We start from the raw sequence: 19,749 nt of genomic DNA, 5'->3' as shown, positions 1-19,749 counted from the left end.
CCAAGAGGTCAGGGATGTGATGCTGTCCCTCCACGCTGGACGCTGAATGACATCCTGTTTTCCAGAATAATGCTTGGGTCCATGGCCTTACTTGAGAAAAAGCTAAACAGCAGGCATGGCCTAGTGAGGGCACAAGTAGCGCAATGAGAAATCACCCAGAAATGTTTGCAGGGGAAAGCAGATTAGGAAAACAAGGCTCTGTTCCTGCCAGGTGCCAGTACATTGCATACCTCCAGTGGCTGTGGTCCACAGACTGTGGTAAGATTGACACCGCAGCAGCAAGGGTAGAAGGCTTTGAGTTATTTGAAGGTCATGCCACAAAACATGAGTCTCTTTTAATCTTCTTCCATACATGTGGACCACAGATACCTAGATGTTAAAATCAGCCTGGGGGGTTGGCACTATCTAAGTGGGATTTTTCAGCAGAGTTGCCTTTGGCTCTTCCAACTTAAGATCTCAAAAAATTACTTTTGCTTCCCAAATGAAGATCTCAAGACCTATCTAAAGCAAGTGGTTGTACCATTTCCTTGCGCAGAAGGCAAACCGTGGGATCAGGGCTGCTATACTTTATTTCTGTTATTTGAGATTTTAGGATCTGTTGAACTGCTGCTGTTATCTTTGATGATTTTATAATTTTAGTTATTTACTTGGGCTTTTGTTAGAATATATTGTTTTATAATATGTTGGAAACTGCTTGGTGATTCTTTTGCAATGAAGAGTGGCCTACACGTTTCATTAGTAAATAGATAAATAATAAATTTCCTGCTTTTGGGCTGCCAGGAGTGATATCCAGTCCCAGACAGGTCACCACCAGGGATGGGGGGACAGAGGCTAGAACACATACATTCTAAGCAAGGATACTGACCAGCCTGTCACAGGTAAAGATCTTAATAATGCAGTATGGAATTGGCTCTTCAATGGTGTGCTTGATTCCCACTGATAAGGAGTTACTAAATAATAATTAAAGAGGAGAAATGCATTTTCTGAGAGTTCAAAATGTGCCGTCTGAACCTCACTACATTGCCCTTTCTGTTGCATTAATATGTGCGAGTTTACTTCTTCACAGTATATACAAGCAAGCATTACAAGCAAAACTCTATTAATAAGAGATTCAGGCCATAGACATCTTAGATAATTGCAGAGTTCAACAAAATTTCTAGCTGGATAGTAAGAACCATAAAACTAATCCTATCCATTTGATATTCATACAGTGTTTAGCAGACAGGTTTGAAAATGAAAATTCTGTCACTCTCAGACAATATATATGCCAACATCTTGTCAGTATTTCTACCAGCCTCCACTTATTAAGCATTCCATGTACACCAAAGAAAGGGATCAGCATGACAAATACAAAAGAATGTGTGTGGATGTGGGTGTGATTTTTAAGTGTCAAGAAGTATACTAACAAGTGATTTGCATAACCAAAGTCCCATAAATTGATAACCTCAAGGTTAAATTGTAAAAGGGAAATTGGTTTCACTGTGTTTGTGCAGACAATGAAGATGGTTGTCAACTCTGAAACAGTTTTTCACTGGCAGAGATATCACCAGTTCCCTTACAAAACGATGGAGTAGAAGGGGTGAGAGAAGCTGCAGAACCTTTTGCCGGTGAAAAGGACTTACTACGTTTATCATAGCTTATCTGATATCACCAGCACAACTGAACCTTGCTTGGCTTCCTGACCCTTCCTTTTGTCACCTCACCATCTCTGTACATTTTCATTTGCAACTAACAGAGAGCACATTAGTCTCTACAAGGTTGGCATACATTACTGATAACATTTGACACAAAGCAACATGCTCCGGAACTCTAGGACAGGTCAGTTGCCTTTTTCTTGCATACAAGGGTTTGCATTCAACTAAGTCCTATTCAGAGTAGACCCACTGAAATTAATGAATCTAAGTTAGTTCATGTCTATTAACTTCAATGGGTTTACCCTGAGTAGTAAAGTACTACCCTGAGTAGCATTGAAAGCATCTAAGGAAAGGGATGTCTGCAAATGTTTCCAGGTTCAGTCACAAGGAACTCCAGTTGAAGGATCTCAGGTAACAAGACTAGGAAAGACTTTGACCTGAAGACCAAAGTAAACAGGATGCTAACTCTGCAGGAGTCAGTGTAGCTATGGTATTAGGAAGGGATGTGTTAACACCCTTTCATCTATACCGTTTCCCTGATCTAATTTGTCCTCCCTGTGAAAACAGCTATTTCCATGTACCCGTATGTTTCTTCCTGAGGGGCAAATGACAGTTTGGAGGAAAGTCTTAGATCAGGGAAGCAGCATGGGGAGAAAAAATTAAAGCAAAACAAAGCAGTGATGCTGCCAAGATCTGATTTCCAACCCCTTCACTTTTAACTTTAAAACAGAACAAAACAGGAGAGCTGATAATGGATTTCCTTCTGTCCATAATCTGGGCAGAAAATTCCCCAGTGGTTTATTTTTCCATGAAAAAAATCTGTTCCATAAGTTACTATGAATGCATGCCAATTGCAAAAACCTCATTATGTAAGATTGGCAGGTTCTTTTTTTTTTTTTTTTACAATAATTTTTATTCAAATTTTCATAAAACATGCAAAACAAAATCATAAAACATTCAAAGACAAAAAACAAAACAAAACAAAAATGATTAAACAAAAAAATAAAATGTTGACTTCCCATTTGTCGCAGATCAAATCAGTTGTAGGTCTACAATATATAACAATCCTGTCTCTTAAATTATATTATAAAATCACTTTCCTCCAGTAGTTATCTTAATTAATCATCAAATCTCATAAACATTACTTTATTCTTTCCACAAAAAGTCAAAGAGAGGTTTCAATTCTTTAAGAAATATATCTATCAATTTTTCTCCAAATAAACATGTCGATTAATCCATCTCGTTAATAATAATAATAATCTTATTGTCATAACCATAGTCCAAATAAACATATCGATTAATCCATCTCATCAAAATCTGTTAGGTCCAATAATTTCAATAGCCATTATTCCATTATCCATATTAATTCCATCTTCCATCTTCAATAGTCCTGTTAAGTCCAGTAATTTCAGTGTCCAATCTTCCATTATCAGTATTCCATAATAATCTTGTTGTCATAGCCATAGTCATATAATAAGAGTCTGATGGGAATTTCCTCTATCCCAAATATTTTCTTGCCATCAATTCTGAATAAGTTGCTGAAATATTGTTGTAAAGTCATATCTGTGTTCTTCTTTTTTACAAAATGCACTGGCTCATCTCTTGAGAGTTTTTCCATTGTCACATGGCTGCAGTTAATTCCATAGATTTTCTCTATATCAAGCTCCATCACGTCATTCCAGTCCAGAAGATTATCCAAGCCATTGATAACTTTATCTCTAATATCTTCATTAATTTCTTCAGAGATAACGTTAAATTCCAAACAGTAGATTTTATTTCTAATATCCATAAACTCCGGATCTTTTTCCAATTCCACATTTGTTCCAATCTCCAGGGCTTGTATCTTCCCTTTATTTTTTCTTTTCTCATCTCTGATCTCATTCTCCTCTCTCACAGGATCCCCTATTTCTTTAAGCTCCTGCGTCATTTTGCTCAGTTCAATTTTCAGCTCCTTACTGCCCTGTCGCAGGGTTTGTTTCGTTATCTCAATCTCATCCATTATTTTCTGAAACATAATTACTTCCAGATTCTCAGCCACTTTCTTGATTGCCATTTTTAAAACCACGAAAACAAAACAAAACAAAAATAAAGAAGAACCACTTCTTATTTCAGCAACAATTGGGTTAATATTCCAGGCTTGATGACATCACAGTATAAACAGAGCAGCCTGCCTTATCTCTCTATGTTCAAGAACACAAAACAAATTTAGTTCCCAGCATCAAAACAGTTAGTGGCGTCGTGAAGAAGCAGATTCGTCAAAATAAAATAGACCAAAAAGAGAATAGTCCCAGACAATATAATGTTCCTCGGAATAGAAATCCCTCTTCTGTTTATATCTTTAGAATGCACTTCCAGGACAGCTTTTTGCAATAGAAACAGAGATAAGCTGTTAATTTCGTGAATAACAGAGAAGAGTTATAGCTCACCCAGAAGTTCTTTAAAGCTGATTCATTTGACAAATCTCTTTTTGCTGCAACAATTTAAACCAAGTAAAAAAAAGAATAGAAAGAAGGGTGCTTGCCTGTTAGTCCGTTTTCTCTTTGAAGAAAAGATAAATGTATCGCATTAATCAGATAGAGCTTGTTCGGAAGTCCGTCCGGCATTGCTGGCTGGACCTTTTCTCATAAATTAATGAAATCCAGTCCTCCCAACAAAAACAGGCTTTTGAGGTTGATCTCTACGTTTCTCCCTGCCCGGGAGAAATTTCATTAGTCAAAAAAAAATGTTCTGACTGATTTATATCTGAATAAGCTTCTTTTGAGGCGGGAGCCCGTCTCAAAAGCAGGCACAAGCGAAATCACCCTTCCCGGAAGTCGTAAGATTGGCAGGTTCAAAGGTTTAAGATTTGTTTACTATATATAAGTAAAATAAACATGTTAAATTTGATCACTCTCTAAGGCAGTGGTTCCCAACCTTTTCAGTATGGTGACTCACAAGCCCAAATGTACGTGGTATGGTGACCCATCAATTTATTGTCCCATGAATTTTGGACTTTAGGTCTTTAGCAGCATCAGTTTCATGCATTTTAAATGCAAGTTCGCCTGTTTTATAACCCTTACTTGAGGCTTCCAAACAAAAATGTACTTAATATCCTTACTAATGTAGAATTTGTTGAAGTATTTACAGTAATACCTCAGTTAATGAAGTGCATGTGTTCCTGGACATTACTTCTTTAACAGAAACTTTGGTATCAGAGGTAGGAATAACATGGAAAGCAGTTTAACATATTTCAGAAAACTTTTTATTCAAAACTAACAATTCATGTCTGAAATGAAATGACTAGATCGGGTAAGCCTTAGATACAGACCACTTGAAGGCTTACTCCAAAATGCATACAGAGATGCCTGCCTGTCGGAAGGCAGAGCTGGGGTCCCAATCCCAGGGAGCTGGATCCCGGAGAGTTGGGAGAAGAGTATTCGGATGGATGGCAGAGGGAAGGGGGAGGAACTTCCCCCCTTTGGAGCGAAGATGAAACAGAGGAACTGCCAGTGATAAGGTTGCTTAGCGACGGGGAGCCTGAGCCCTCCCTGGACATTCTCACGCCTCCCCCTCTTTCAGGCTCAGAGCAAGAGGGGAAAGAGGGAGGGCTGCTCACAGCTGAAAAGCGGGGAGGCAGTTTACCATCAGCCCCTCCCCTATCCCCCATCCTGGAATCGGAAATTTCAGAAGAGGAGGGGGTGATGCTTCCCCCCTCACCGCGCACACGCAGACAGCTGAAAAGACAGGAGAGAAGGGGGGAAGGCGGGCAGTACCTGAGGGGCAGTTAAGGAGGAACGAAAGATTGTGCGCCCGTTTGGCCCCTTCTTAAAGAACAGGCGGGAAGAAGTCCCTTGCTCTGTCAACTTTCTCCCAATGCCGCAGGACCTGTATCCCTGTATTGCTTCATGAGAAAACGCAGTCTTTGTTTGGACATTACCCTAATAAAACACGAATTAACTACAGCCGTTGGTCTGGTTCCTGAGTCACATCCCGGGCCTGACACTGCCTTGCCTTTTTTCTTTTATTATGTAGCATCATGCTATAGCAATGGAAAATTTTGAGCACAGTTCTTCTCTCCGTACACTCGAGCAGGCAGACAAGGGGGCAGGCAAGGACAGCCACCACCACCCTGTGCTTGGTCTCTCTCTCTCTCTTTCTCTGCCATCCTCCCCTATACTCGGGCAGACACATCTAACATAAACAGTGTTTGCAGGGCACCCGAAGCACTGTCGACTGAGGAGGTATTTGTGCCACCTGGCAAGGAGCACCATTCCAGCTACATGTGAGAGTTGCCTGCAGCAACAACAATCCAGTAGACAAGGAGCCACACTCTGACTATGTCAAAGTGTGAGCCCCTTCATGTCCCCATACCCCAAAATACTTTGTTAAAAGGAGCTTCTTTCCTGGAGGATTTGTGAACTGAGGTATTACTGTGTAGTACTTTCAAAATTATTCAGAGGTGAGCTGTAATAGTCACTCAAACCAACTTCCTGTATGAACACCTTGTGGCAAATTGTCACTGAATCTGCTGCTAGCTGTCAGAGAGCGGTTCCCAAATGTTAAAATGTAAGGCTCCAGCCTTTCTGATGTTTGGTTACAAGCATTATAATATGCCAGCAAAACAAAAAGTTGTAAGAGTTAGGGATTAAAAGCAATAATTATGGTGGATTTACATATAAAGCCCAGGACCTACTTGCACAGGCTTCAAAACCATCTTGTGGGTCACGACCCACAGGCTGGGAAACACTGCTCTAGTGCATGAGAAGATTTTATGACTAGGAATGTGCTAGAATTCTGCCCAATTTGGAGCAGCCAAAGGGAAACGTATGCCAAGCTGATTTTAATCCACCTGGCTGGTGTTGATGTAGAAGCCTTCTCCCCTAAGGAAACTAGGTGAAAGGATACAAACAAGCTATCTGTTTCATGGAAGAGTTTTGTTTTTGAGTTGGGTCTGGTGGCCCAACTTCGCCCCTATCTGGATAGGGACGACCTCGCCTCAGTTGTCCATGCTCTGGTAACCTCTAAATTAGATTACTGCAATGCGCTCTATGTCGGGCTGCCTTTGAAGACGGTTCGGAAACTGCAGCTCGTGCAAAATGCAGTGGCCAGATTGATAACGGGGACCAAGCAGTCCGAACATATAACACCGATTCTGGCCCGCTTGCATTGGCTGCCTATAGGTTTCCGGGCCCAATTCAAGGTGCTGGTTTTAACCTATAAAGCCTTACACGGCGTGGGACCACGATACCTGATGGAACATCTCTCCCGATATGAACCTACCCGTACACTACGCTCATCATCGAAGACCCTCCTCCGAGTGCCTACTCAGAGGGAGGCTCGGAGGGTGGCGACAAGAAAAAGGGCCTTCTCAGTGGTGACCCCTGAACTATGGAATAGTCTTCCGGATGAGGTATGCCTGGCGCCAACATTACTATCTTTTCGGCATCAGGTTAAAACTTTCCTCTTCTCCCAGGCATTTTAGTAGTTTAGTATTTTCGTATTTTAGTATTGTGTAAAAAGGTTTACATTTTAAATTTAACTTTTAAGCTTTTAATACTGTTTTAAATATGTGTTTATTGTATTTTTGCTGATTGTTGTGAACCGCCCAGGGAGCTTCGGCTATGGGCGGTATATAAATTTAATAAAATGAAAAAAATGAAATGAAATATAGCCTTTTAAGGCTCTTTGCATATCCAGTGAGTGCCACGCCTTCTCTGTGGGGTGGACTGGGGTAGGACAGAAAGAAGGAAGCACAAGCTCTTGTTGACAGTGAAGTACTTTAGGACGAAAGGAAGAAACAGTGTGGAGAACAACCCTATACTTATCAAACACACAGTAATGTTTATCAACAGACAGGGCATTGAGCTCACACACTCTTTGAGCTGAGATAATGGCCACGAGGAGCAAAACTTTAAGGGACAGTAGACGAAAGGAGACTTTACTGAGTGGTTCAAAGGGAGGTTTTTGAAGGGCAGTTAGCACTTTGTGCAGATCCCAAGTTGGGTAGCGAAGCTCTGTAGGTGGTGCAGACATTGTTGCTCCATGAAGGAAATGCTTAAGAAAGGGATAGGATCCCAGTGGATTCTCTGGGGATCTGGACAGAATTGCCAACAGAGCTGAAGCCTGATGTCTCAAGATGTTAGGCCTGAGTCTCAAAAATAAACCATCTTGTAGAAAGGAGAGGAGCTCATTGATACCCGCTTAGCTAGGAAGAATCTTCTTCTTCTGTGACCAAACAGAAAAAGCCTTCCATGTACCCTCATATATCCGAATGGTGGATGGATGTTGAGATGCCATCATTGTCTCCACTACTGGAGGCAGAATGCCCTTCCTCAGCAGTGTTGCCTCTCAACTTCCAGACATGAAGTGCCAGATGGTCTGGGTGGTGGAACTGCCCTTGTGATAGCAGGTCTTCCCTGAGGGGAATCTCCCAAGGAGGACTGACCAATAACTTAAGGAGTTCTGGGAACCAGGATCTCCTTGGCCAAAACAGGGCTACCAGCAGAACTGGTACCTTGTCGGCTCGGATCTTTTGGATCACCCAGGGAAGAAATGGAAGTGTTGGGAAGGCATACAATTGACCTGGAGGCCACTGGGATGTCAGAGTGTATATTCCCTCCACCTTTGGCGTTGCATATCTGGCGAAGAACCTTTTCACCTGGCAGTTTAGGTGAGTGGCAAATAGATCCACTCTGACTCTCCCAAAGTGAGCCACGATCTCCTGGAAGGCCATTGGGTGAAGTCTCCATTCTCCTTGATAGACTTGCTCCCTACTCAACCAGTTTGCTTGATCATTGTCTTCCCCTCTCAGGTATTCTGCCAGGATTCAATCCAGATGTGCCTCCACCCAATGGAACAGATGTGAGGCATCTCTCCGGAGCTGAACGCAGTGTGTGCCTCCCTGATGGATCAAAAGAGCTTTTGCTGTCACGTTGTCTGTCCTGACAAGCACTGCCTCCAAGTGTCTCAACCCTGCAAAGTGTCTGATTGCTAGACAAATCGAGTGAAGTTCCGCAATAGGTGAGAAATTGCCTGTTGAATCCTCTCCCTTTTGTCTGGAGATGTCGAGACGGGGATGGCATGAACCCTGGAGTAGAGGGAGATGTGAATTCCAGACGGAGCCCATACTGGAGGGTCTACAGCACCCATTGGTCCAATGATATCTCCCTTCATCAATGAGCAAACCGCTGGAGACGTCCTCCCATTGGAGCAATGCTGGCATCAGAATTGGTGTTTATTTCCTTACGACTGGGTTTGAAACCTGGATCTGTTGGAGAAAGTTTGTTGGCCCTTGCCCTGGTAGCGCTGTGTATTCCAGAAGAGGTGGTTGGGACGGCCCTTCTTTGCCATACCAGATGGCCTGGAGCCTCAAAAGGACTGGGATGTTTGGTAAGGGTGGAAGGATATCCGAAAGGATCTTCTGTCATCCCTCTTCCTGGTCTAAGGCATTGAATTCTTTTGTTTAGATTCCAGGACACCTGTGAGAGCGGCAGCGCTGAACAACTTGCCTCCCACGTAGGATTCTGAGGCCAAATTAGAGCAGGCTGTAGGATCAGCCTCCCAATGGCGCAACCAAAGGGTCCATCTAGTAAAAATGCCAGCTGCCAGCGACCTCACAGAAAATTGCATGGCATCCATAGATGCATCTGCCATGAAGGTCACTGCCTGAGAAATTTTCAGAAGGGACTTGTGGACTCGAGCTGGGTCCTGCTGTGGACCATCCAATTATTGGACCATCCAATAAATCTTCTAAGCAGAGGAGGGAAGCCCTTGCAAATACAGAGGAGGCTGACACTGCCCAAGTTGATAACGCACTAGCCTCATGGATTCTTCTGAGAACCTGATCCATTTTGTTCCATAGGGTCCTTAAGATGGGCTTCTGAGTCCTTTGGGTTCAAGGATGGATTTAGTAAATTCACTATGGGGGTGTCCACCAGCGGGACTTTCAGCTGATCCATGATCTGTTGCTCCAATGTATAATATTTGTTAGCTGCTGGGACTGACTTCTTAAATTGTAATGGGACGTCAAAGTCAGATTTCATCACCTTGGGCAGTAGTAATGGGAGCTTAAGCACCCTTGACTTAGGCTTTGGGTCTGGGCACATGACTGATACTCTAGATGCTGTGTGTGCTGGAGGATCTTCCGAGGAATTTAAACTCAATGCTTCCATTGCCTTGCATAAGAGGGGAAGAAAGTGAGCCTCTTGGAAGATCCTGTTAGAAGAGAGTTCTTTGGATTCTGAGTCCCCACTCCACTCTTCTTTATCTAGGACAATTAACTCATTGTCTGGGTCTACACTCTTCCAAAGAATGAGGGTGTCTGCCCAGAGGAGTGGCATGGGGGTCTGGTGATGCGCAGTTAGGTGGGAGTCTGGTGATTGATGATGTGTGCAGCAGGATAGAATTCTGTGCCCGTTGTGCACTTACAGGGGCCCGGATAGATAATTTTGCCACATCCATGTCCTCTCTATGAAGTTGCGTGGGAACTGAAGAAGCAGACAAGTCCCTGGCTAAGTCCACTAAAAGGGATTCCTTCAGTTGTTCCTTCAATTGTTGTAGCATTTCAGGTGAAAACTGTAACTGCAGTGGCTGGGCTTCACAACAAGAAGATTGGAGTTGGGTGACACACACAGACGGCTCCTGAAGGAAAGGATGCCGCATGGGGGCCTCTTGAAATCCTAAGAAGACCTTGGGAGAAGACCTTGTGGAAAAAAAGTAGTTTAAGGATGGAGGTTGTACCCCCTGCTCCTCAGAGAGGGGTTCCTGGTCCCTTTATGACCTGCAGACAGAGCTATGAGTATCTTGCAAAACAGGTCCACATCTATAGACATCCTCCTCCCAGCTAGTACATTCCTGCCTGTTCCTTTCTGAAGCTGTCTTCTGAAGCCACCCTGCCCACTAATAAACATGACTCAGCAACCTCCTGCCTGCTGGTGGAGGGGCGAGCTAATGCTAATCCTGCAGCTGGATCACATGACAAGCATGTCTTTGATGCTTGGTGGTCTGAGACAGGCAGGAGTGGTTTTGCTTTTTTGGTAGGAACCGCTGATTTCGAGGTTGCCTTTCCCATTGGGAGCAGCCAATGCTGTGGGGCTTACAGGGGAGAAACAAAATGGTGGCCAGCAGCTGATGCTGCGAGGCTATTGGAGGGCAAGTGGCTGAATGGTGGGTGGTTGCCAAAAATGGCTCCATTGGGCCTGTTACGGCCTGAGGCAAGAAGGTGTGTGTGTTTGTGTATGGGCAGCTGACAAGGTCTGTGCTGGCAGCTGAAAAAGCCTCCACTGGGCCTGTAGCAGCCTAAGATGAGATGGTGCAGGTGGCACAGGAGGGAGGGAGAAGCTCCTGGAGTCGGAACGCCCCCAACAAGGCTGTAGCGGCTGGTGGGTGGGTGGAACACCAAAGACGCTAGTTCAGAGATCATCAGGGCTTAGCAAAGGCTGCTATGTCTGCCAATGCTGACAATGGGGAAGCCGGTGCCTCAATGAATGGTCCCAAGTCAGGAAGGGTAGCCTTCTTTTGTTAGCGGCTGAAACACTCTGGCCCTCTTTTTTTTAAAAAACACACACGAGGATGTAAAGGAAACACAAACACTGTGAAATAGAAGGAATTAAACACTTAAGGACAAATCCAACACAGCAAAAATACAGGCCTGAACCAAGAACAGCAGAGAGCAGAACTGACCGTCTTTGATGAAGGGAAAAAGAGAATTGTAGCAAGTAGCTGCGGGGAGCAGGAAGTCCCTGCAAAATTGAACAGCGCTTTTTCTGCCGTCAGCCACTTGGTGGAGGTAGTTACCCACCTGACATCATCTTTCCATGCACAGGAGAAATCATACAGCATCTAGCACAACACATTACAATTGCTACAACAGGCAGAACATTTTTTATGTGGTCTGCCAAGACCATCAGCAATTTTTAAGTGGTCCATGGGAAAAAAAGAGTTTGGGAACTACTGTTTTACATTACAGAACATTCCAAAAAGATCCATAGTTACAACCCAGAATGCATCACTGTGACATCTTGAGATCAGCTGTAGAATGAATTAAATGAGCCCACTCAGTATGAATCTCTGCCCCCCAAACATGTTCCCAGCCCCCAGAAATGCAGCAGTAAGTAATGTTGCATGGCCAATACTGAGTATTAGCCTACATAACAAGATCAGGAAGCAAAGAATTGCTATCCCGAAGAATTCTACTGCTATGAACCAAATGAGAATTAAATTGCAATCCTCGGATCATTTACTATGGACTAATTCTCTCTGGAATAAATATAAATGCAGCAGAACTAAATGATTTCCAGACTACACCTTAACTCCTTTTGGGATTACAAATTCTAGAAGAGTAGTAAGGAGTTATCTTTTATCTGACCTGCATGTGCAAGCTTTTGAATGCAACACAGACCATCTGTAGGGGTTCTGCATATTCTCCACTCTGGAGGTTCCAATACAACACAAGTTTTAACTATCTAGTGCAGCCATTTTCCACCTTGCCATTTATAACTGCTTTTCAAAGCACTCCATGAAGAAAAACGTCACAGTCTCATCACTTAAGGAAACAAATAGCAGTGATGTAAATCACCTTTTTGTAATTTCTACATTATTCTGCATATCTTCCAGAGCAAAGTCTGCAGTCAAAAATGGTGTTTGGTGAAGAGGGAGGCTGGGAGAAATCTGGAGCAAATCCAAACATTTTACACCAATGCTTTTTTGAGCACACTCCAAAACCCCATGAAACAAGTTGAAGTGAAAGCAATTCATCAGTGTGACTAGATTAAATTTCCTCAAAGTAAAGATTATTAATCTGAGAGGTTGCTTTTCCAGGATGAATGACTTCAGCACTTTCTCTTCCAGCAGAGAATTTAAACAAGTCCTTTGTTACGAAAAAAGGTTTTAAACACCCACCTCATCATTTCTTGAAACAAACAGCACTGCTTCCCTGAGAACCTCGTAATGAAAAAGGACTAAACCCTAACCATGCTGAAATGGCAAACTCCTGAGAACAAACAAAGCAATTTTATGGCACAATTTCTTATACAGTTTATTTTTAGCCAGTCTGCTGACAGCACTGGTGATGAAAAATTGTCATCACCAGCTAGTTGGTTTCAAAAACTGAAGTGTGTACCTTTAACATGCAATAGGCATGCAACAAACTGGACAGTCAGTATGGTGTAGTGGTTAGGATGTTGGATCAGGACCTGGGAGACCATGGTTCAAATCTCCACTCAGCCGTGAAGCTCACTGGGTGACCTGAGGCCAGTCACTATCTTTTAGCCTAACCTACTTCATAGGGCTGTAAGGATAACATGAAGAGGAACAGAACCATGTATGTCACCTTGAGCTCCTTTGAGGAAAGGGGGTATAAATGTAATAATAAATAAATAAAAATATTTACCACTCTACCTTTCAGGAGGTTCAGGGCTGGATTTCATACCATTTAGTTATCAATAGATCAAATGGCTTTCATCTTCCTTTTCCTCATGTGCTTGGCTTTGATTGACTCTCAGCCCAGGAGTGCATATAAATAGGTTGTTTGTGTATAGATTTAATTACAATGGAAAACTTTGGTAATTCACTTGCAGATACAGCTGATTAATGGGTTTGATTTCAAAAGGCCATAGCATTTTTAGAAGCAATAATCTTGTTGGTCATATGAATATAAGGGCAATAATGAACACTTATTTGGAAAGATAAATTAGTTTGATGCTGGAATACAGAAGCAGGTGCAGACAAGATTATCAGGAGACGGGTGAAATGAAAGGAGCAAAAGGCTTATGGAAACAGGGACCTGGGAAATGGCAATGAGACCATGAAGCAAGAAAGAAGGAGAACAATATAAGCAGTGGAAGAGAAGACTCTTAGCTTTGTGAGAGTGGGAGTTAGCTTTCCAGAGAAAGACCACTGATTGCATCATCATTGGCCTTGTGCCAAATGGGGAGAGCTTTAAGGAAGACTTTAGATAAAGGCACTCCTCCCTGCTTTTTCCCCACATAAAAAGTGTTGTCAGACAGTAAAGATCATGCCAGACAGTGTGGGCATGGTACAAATCAGGGGTGGAAACCTGTGGCTCTCCAGATATTGCTGGATTACAATTCCCATAATCCACTGACCATGCAGGATGGGAGCTGGCATCTAGCAACATCTAGAGGGCCACAGGTTCCCCATTCCTGTGCACAACAAATACAGCACCATGGCTTCTTGATGCTATGTCATGCAATTTCACATCTGCTTTTGAAGGTCCCATTTACAGTTAACTCACATGCAAAAACCTCATTCTACGGATAAAGGTCATTAGTTGGGCTATAGCATTATATAAGAACTGTGAATTCTAAATAGTGTTATGTTCAGTTACATACATGTATTATCTACAACTGGGTGGCTTCCTTGAGGTAAAATGTCTGATCTTATACATTTAAAACATAAGGATCAACACCAACATTACTTTTAAGGCTTTACATTTTCAGGGGGCACAATAGATTCTTTAGAACTATTTCAGAACTTTAAGCCCTAGCTGTTCTAAGCTTGAAAAATGACTTTTAAAAAGTCAATGCAGTAGGTCTGAATGGGTCTGAATGGATCAAGTAGTTGAAAAATCTCAAGGTAAGAGTAGACTACCAGCAGGATGGACAAATCTTTCAATTTTGTTTTCTCTCACTTTCTCATTTTTTCTTAAGTTCAGTTCACCATATTTCCACATCAGTTTGCAATAAAAAAAGTTCTCACAAAAATTTTACAGCATTTTAATGTGCATTTCTACTAATATACATATTGCTGAATGTAATTTTCTGTTATAAACCTTTCCAAGCTCTGCAAGCAGTTCCCCCTAATATATTGCATTTTGTATGTTATTTTCACACATATTTGCATTTTAATGCACACTTTTATTTATCCATTTGTATACTTTTTTGGATGATGGTGGTAGAAAACTGCAGATATTATTTCGGGAAGTGCAAATTAGGGAGGTTCCGTTAAAACACAAACTAAATTTTGCCCCAACCCTAACCACCAGGCAGAACCGTTAACTGCTGCTTCTATCAATCAATATTATATCAAAAATGACTAATTGGAAGAGATATAGGGACACAGCCTGTGCTTAAAAAGACAACACATACCTGGATAAATCAGAAGCAATAGTTTTGGAAGAAGCAAGGGGAAGCTGATAAAAGCAAAAGGGAATGTACAAGGAGAGGCTATTAAATGCTTTCACAGGTATACAATGCTTTAATTACAGGGGGGTTTTGCATTAAAAATTGTGATAATAGTTTGACCTAAACTGGCAGTATTATCTAAAATGTAATTAAGTTACCATGTGGTAAATTATGGCTTTAAGTGTTACAGTGTGAAAGGAATGGCAGGCTTATTAAGAATCCTTAGGCTGTTTCTAATCAAGTATTGACTGCTGTGCCCCAAAGGAATACAGCTCACGACAGAGCCTCATTGATCAGATATACTTCACTTCTCCCCTTCTACAAGAACAGAGGACTTTATTCTGGGGAAATTGATGAGTTTTTATTTGTCTAATTTGGGATTGTCTGCTCTGTCTGAGAGGTTTTATCAGCCTAATCTGAGAGCTATGATAAAATGCAGTGCATAATTGAAGATGTATCATGAGCAAATCTCTCAATTTAAAAGCTAGTGGTTAGCATTTGGATGAGAAATCCTGTTACTTTGAAGGCTGGTTCTTCTTCCTCATTTTTTGTTTCAAGCAGCAGGGGAAAAAAACAAACAGCCCAAGCATAGTGGCTCTCTACATAATCTGCTCATCTGCTGGTGTCTGCTTTTAAAATCAAAGACCTTTAATGCCAAAGTGGCCCACGGATGTTTAGTGAAAAGTTAGGTTGTATACTTTTCCAAGGTAATAAGCCAAATAAAGACTAACTTAAATGGGAGAAGAAATCAAGTGCTTCTAAGCAGAGTTCCATGATGATAATAATAATAATCATGAGAGGTTGACAATCATAGACTTGGACTTCCATGTTGTATAATGTACAGTTGAACAGGTCAGTATTGGAGGTAAACGAAACAACCCTTTTGTCCAAATGCTTCAGGCAACAGCAGAGGCTGGGGAAATCCTCAGAAATTTGTCTGTGTTCCCATATATTATTGTATGTACTTAGCTTGCTGTGCTGTGATTTCTTTTTTTGGGTAGACAAAAGTATGTAATAGGTATCCCAAGCAGGAAAAGATCTATTGCTGTTCTGTTTTCGTTTTGTTTTTTAAAAAAGAAAATAAAAAATGACATTGTTTTCCAATATTGTAAATTGCATACAGCACAATCTCTTTTAGGCTTGGAAAGCAACAATCAGGACATGCTGAGTGCTGAACACTCTGACCTTTGCTGTGAAACATGTTGGAAACTTAGCGCAGATGAGAAGCAATTAAGGACTGATTTGCTCTGTCTTTGGGGAGGAAAAAGAACATTTCTGAAGCATGTGTACTAGCACAACACAAGCAACAGGACTTAGAAAATAAATAATGACAAACAAAAGAAATGAAAGAATGAGTTGGGGGAAATGATTAATTCCTAAAGCATCCCGGAAGTTCTGAAACACAAAACCAATTGTGTGTGACCGATGAAAGAGCTACAATGCATCAATATGGACGTGGTGGTGGTGAGCTGGTTGTTGGCTGATTGACATTATTATTTTGCCCAGACTTTCCTCCATAATTCCAGGAGTTGAGCAATGTAGTACTTTCCTCCCTGCCTAGGCTGATACGTACTGGAAGCACAAGTAGCTGGCAAGTGAAATATGTTTTGTACTTGGAACATCAGAGACACATGCATGAATAGTCAGATCAGAAATGGAGATTATCAACCTCTGTGATCATATACACACATGCAGTGCACTCTTAATTTTAGGGGAGGGGTGTGCAACATACGTAAGATGAAGAGCTCTGAAGTATCACAACAGTTTGCCTTGTCACAAAAATTGTGTGGGTCAACTGTGAATTACATAGAACAAGTAGTGCATTTACTTTTGTGATATTTGTTATAATGTGCATTGAAATTCTGTGGACTTTTATTGCAAGAATATGAAATGCATTGGCAAACTACTTCAGATGAGATGGAGACTTAAAAGACAGTGGTCAGCCTAACGGAGAACTGGAGAAAGATGAATAAAGTTTGACTGTGGTACACAGAAGTCTGACCTTTATGAATCCATCAGATCTAAGACTAGGTCAGGGGGTGAGAAACCTGTAGCTCTCCAGATACTGTGGGACTCAAAGTCCCATAATCTCTGATCAATGGGCTGCTAGCTGGGGCTGATGGGAGCTGTAGTTCAACAACATCTGGAAGGCCCTAGGATCCCCATCCCTGGCCTAGGCCAAGATATGAGTGCATAAAATATAAAATCATGATGGTTAGGAGTGACAAAATTTTATCACTTTTTATCACTGTTTCTTTTATCTGTAAGAATGTTTTTGCCTTTAGCAAACTGGTATTTTGATATTAACAGATGACTATGTTTGTTTTTCTAGTTAGGCAAGGCAGGATATATATTCTATTCACTAACAGCCATGAAGCTCACTCGTGACCGTGGGCCAGTCACTGCCTCTGAGCCTCAGAGGAAGGCAATGGTTATCCACCTCTGAATACTGCTTACCATGAAAACCCTATTCATAGGGTCGCCATAAGTTGGAATCGACTTGAAGGCAGTCCATTTCCATTTCAACAGGCAAAAATACCCATTGTGATTTAAGAACTTATCTATAGCCAACAGATATTTTTATCAAACTTTAAAAAGCAGGTAAATTGGGCAACTATAGTGAATGCCCCAGGGGAGCAGGAGACCTGACCTCTTCTCTGAGATACTGTGCTGCCCTACAAATTTGTAAAAATGCAAACATAATTTGGGTTGGTCTTTCACAGTACTATCCACTTCCTGTGTAGCTTGGAAGAATTTGGTAACATGCCTCTGAGCATTTGGGGAGTGATGGCAACACCTGCCGTCTCCAAAGATGGAGAATTACATTTTGTATGTTTGTTGGTGTTCTTCTTACTTTGCTTCTTTTCTGTGTTACTACTGTTTCTACAGAGAATCTAACCTAGAAAATTATATTTCTCTCATTATTCATCCTAGAAATCTGTGTCAAATTTATTTTTATTAATTTCAAAGCCTTTTTATTGGTCAATGTCATATGATGGTAAAGACGGCCTCTTTTGTGTTTCAGACTGGTGATTATGTTTTATTTCTATTTCAGTTTAATCTGAAACTGCAGTTTGATGTAAAATCAGACTGATTACAATATCTTACTACTTAAAAGCAATGAATCTAGCTGTTGGAAAAAATAAACTTGGCCTGCCCAAGATGCATGTTTTCAGCCTGCTATGTGTAAACCATTCCATTTAAAGAAAGGTGGGCATGGTCAATCAAGAACATAGAGCACACCTAGAATTTTGCTAGAATATATTTCACCTCCCACTATTTTATCTTGTGCAAACTGAGACACTCCTCATGCCCACTGCAGACTATTCTGCAGAATAGTCAGTGCCATTATTCCATAACTCTTTTTGGAGCTTTTTTTTTAGTGTTGCAAAGTGTTGCTGTACTTCACATACAGAAACAGAAGCAAAAGAAAATGATTTTCTATAGGAAAGTTCACTAAAATTGCAAAGTAAATCAAACATATTTACAGTGACTATCTGAACTATATCAACTTTCTTAATATTGTTGCTTCCTCCCTGCTAAAACAAGATCAGCACAGCACATGTCTTGATTCTGTTATTTGGGCTGATTGCAGGTGTTGCCACCACTCCCCATATGTCAGAGGCACGTTACCAAATTCTTCCAAGCTACACAGGAAATGGATTGAACTTTGAAAGACCAACCCAAATTGTGTTTGCATTTTGACAAATTTGTAGGGCAGTACAATATTTCAGAGAGGAGGTCAGGTCTCCTGCTCCCCTGGGGCATTCACTATAACTGCCCAATTTCCTTGCTTTTTAAAGTTTGATAGAAATATCTGTTGGCTGTATGTTCTTCAACCGCAAGCATTTTTTTTGCCTATTAATGAATTTCTCTGCTTTTTAAACTGGGAGGTAAGAAATGGGATCCTGTGCAAGATTGCTGAGAATGGATAGATCATTTGCATACTTATTGAGTTCAATGGGATTTACTCCCCTGCAATCATGCTTAGGATAAGTGAAACTGACCACAGGGGATGGGGAGGGATGGAGGAGGAAGCGCAGGCATAGGGGAAGAGGAGGAAAGGCAGAGGGGAGGAGGAGGGCAGGTTTGATCATTTGCATGTTTATTTACTCCCATGCAATCATGGTAAGCATATGTAAAAATGACTGGGGGGGAGAAGAAGAGGGAGGGATGGAGGGCTGGAGTGGGCAAGGGAGGAGGAAGAAGGAAGAGGGGAGGGGGAAGAAGGGAGGAGGAAGGGAGAGGAGAAGGAGGGGAAAGGCAGGTCTGATCATTTGCATGCTTGTTGAGTTCAATGGGATTTACTCTCATGCAGTCATAGTTTGGATAGGTAAAAGTTAACATGGGGGAGGGGGAGAGGGGAGCGGAAGGTGGAGGAGGGGGAAGGAGGGAATTGGAAGAGGAGGGAGGAGTGAAGGAAGGGGAAGGGGCAAAAGGGATCTGATGGGAGGGAGGAAGAGGGGAGGGCAGGTTTGATCATTGGGATGCATATTTAGTTCAATGGGATTTACTCCTGTGCAATCATGCTTAGGATAGGTGAAACTGACCTGGGAGAGAACCAGGGAGGGGAGGGAGGAAGGGGGAGGGGAAGGAGAAGGGAAGAGGTGGGTCGGCACTGAGCAGAGGGGAAGCCCCTTTCCTTTCCAAAAGGAAAACATTGTGAACAGTATCATTTTTCAGTGTTTCCCCCACATTTTTATTCTACAGCAGGCACATGTAGCCTCCCACCCAAATTTAAACCAAAGCTGTCACTGGCCACATCCAGGGAGGTGTGGTTAGTGAAGGGTGCCGAGAGTTGCTAAGAGAGGCACTGACCCCCTCACAGAGCTTCAATCAGAGCAGCTGACTGTTAAACCAATCTGGCCAGTGGAGCTCTGTCAGGGGAATTGGAGTCTCCTCTCAGCACCCTTCACAAATGACACTTCCCAGGATACTTCGGGGTAAGCCATGACTATCTCAAGTGAAATACAGGTCTGGTGTGGGTGTGGCCC

General features: G+C 42.1%; 1 protein-coding gene across 7 annotated transcripts in view; it reads right to left on the bottom strand.

The window, feature by feature from the left end:
• PLXDC2 (plexin domain containing 2) overlaps window positions 1-19,749 on the bottom strand; it is a 326,726-nt gene that overhangs the window by 18,327 nt on the left and 288,650 nt on the right. The gene's annotated exons all lie outside the window — the stretch shown is intronic.

The sequence above is a fragment of the Rhineura floridana genome, chromosome 10 (genome assembly GCF_030035675.1).
Source record: "Rhineura floridana isolate rRhiFlo1 chromosome 10, rRhiFlo1.hap2, whole genome shotgun sequence".
Lineage (NCBI taxonomy): Eukaryota > Metazoa > Chordata > Lepidosauria > Squamata > Rhineuridae > Rhineura > Rhineura floridana.
This window is presented reverse-complemented; position numbering and strand designations above follow the sequence as displayed.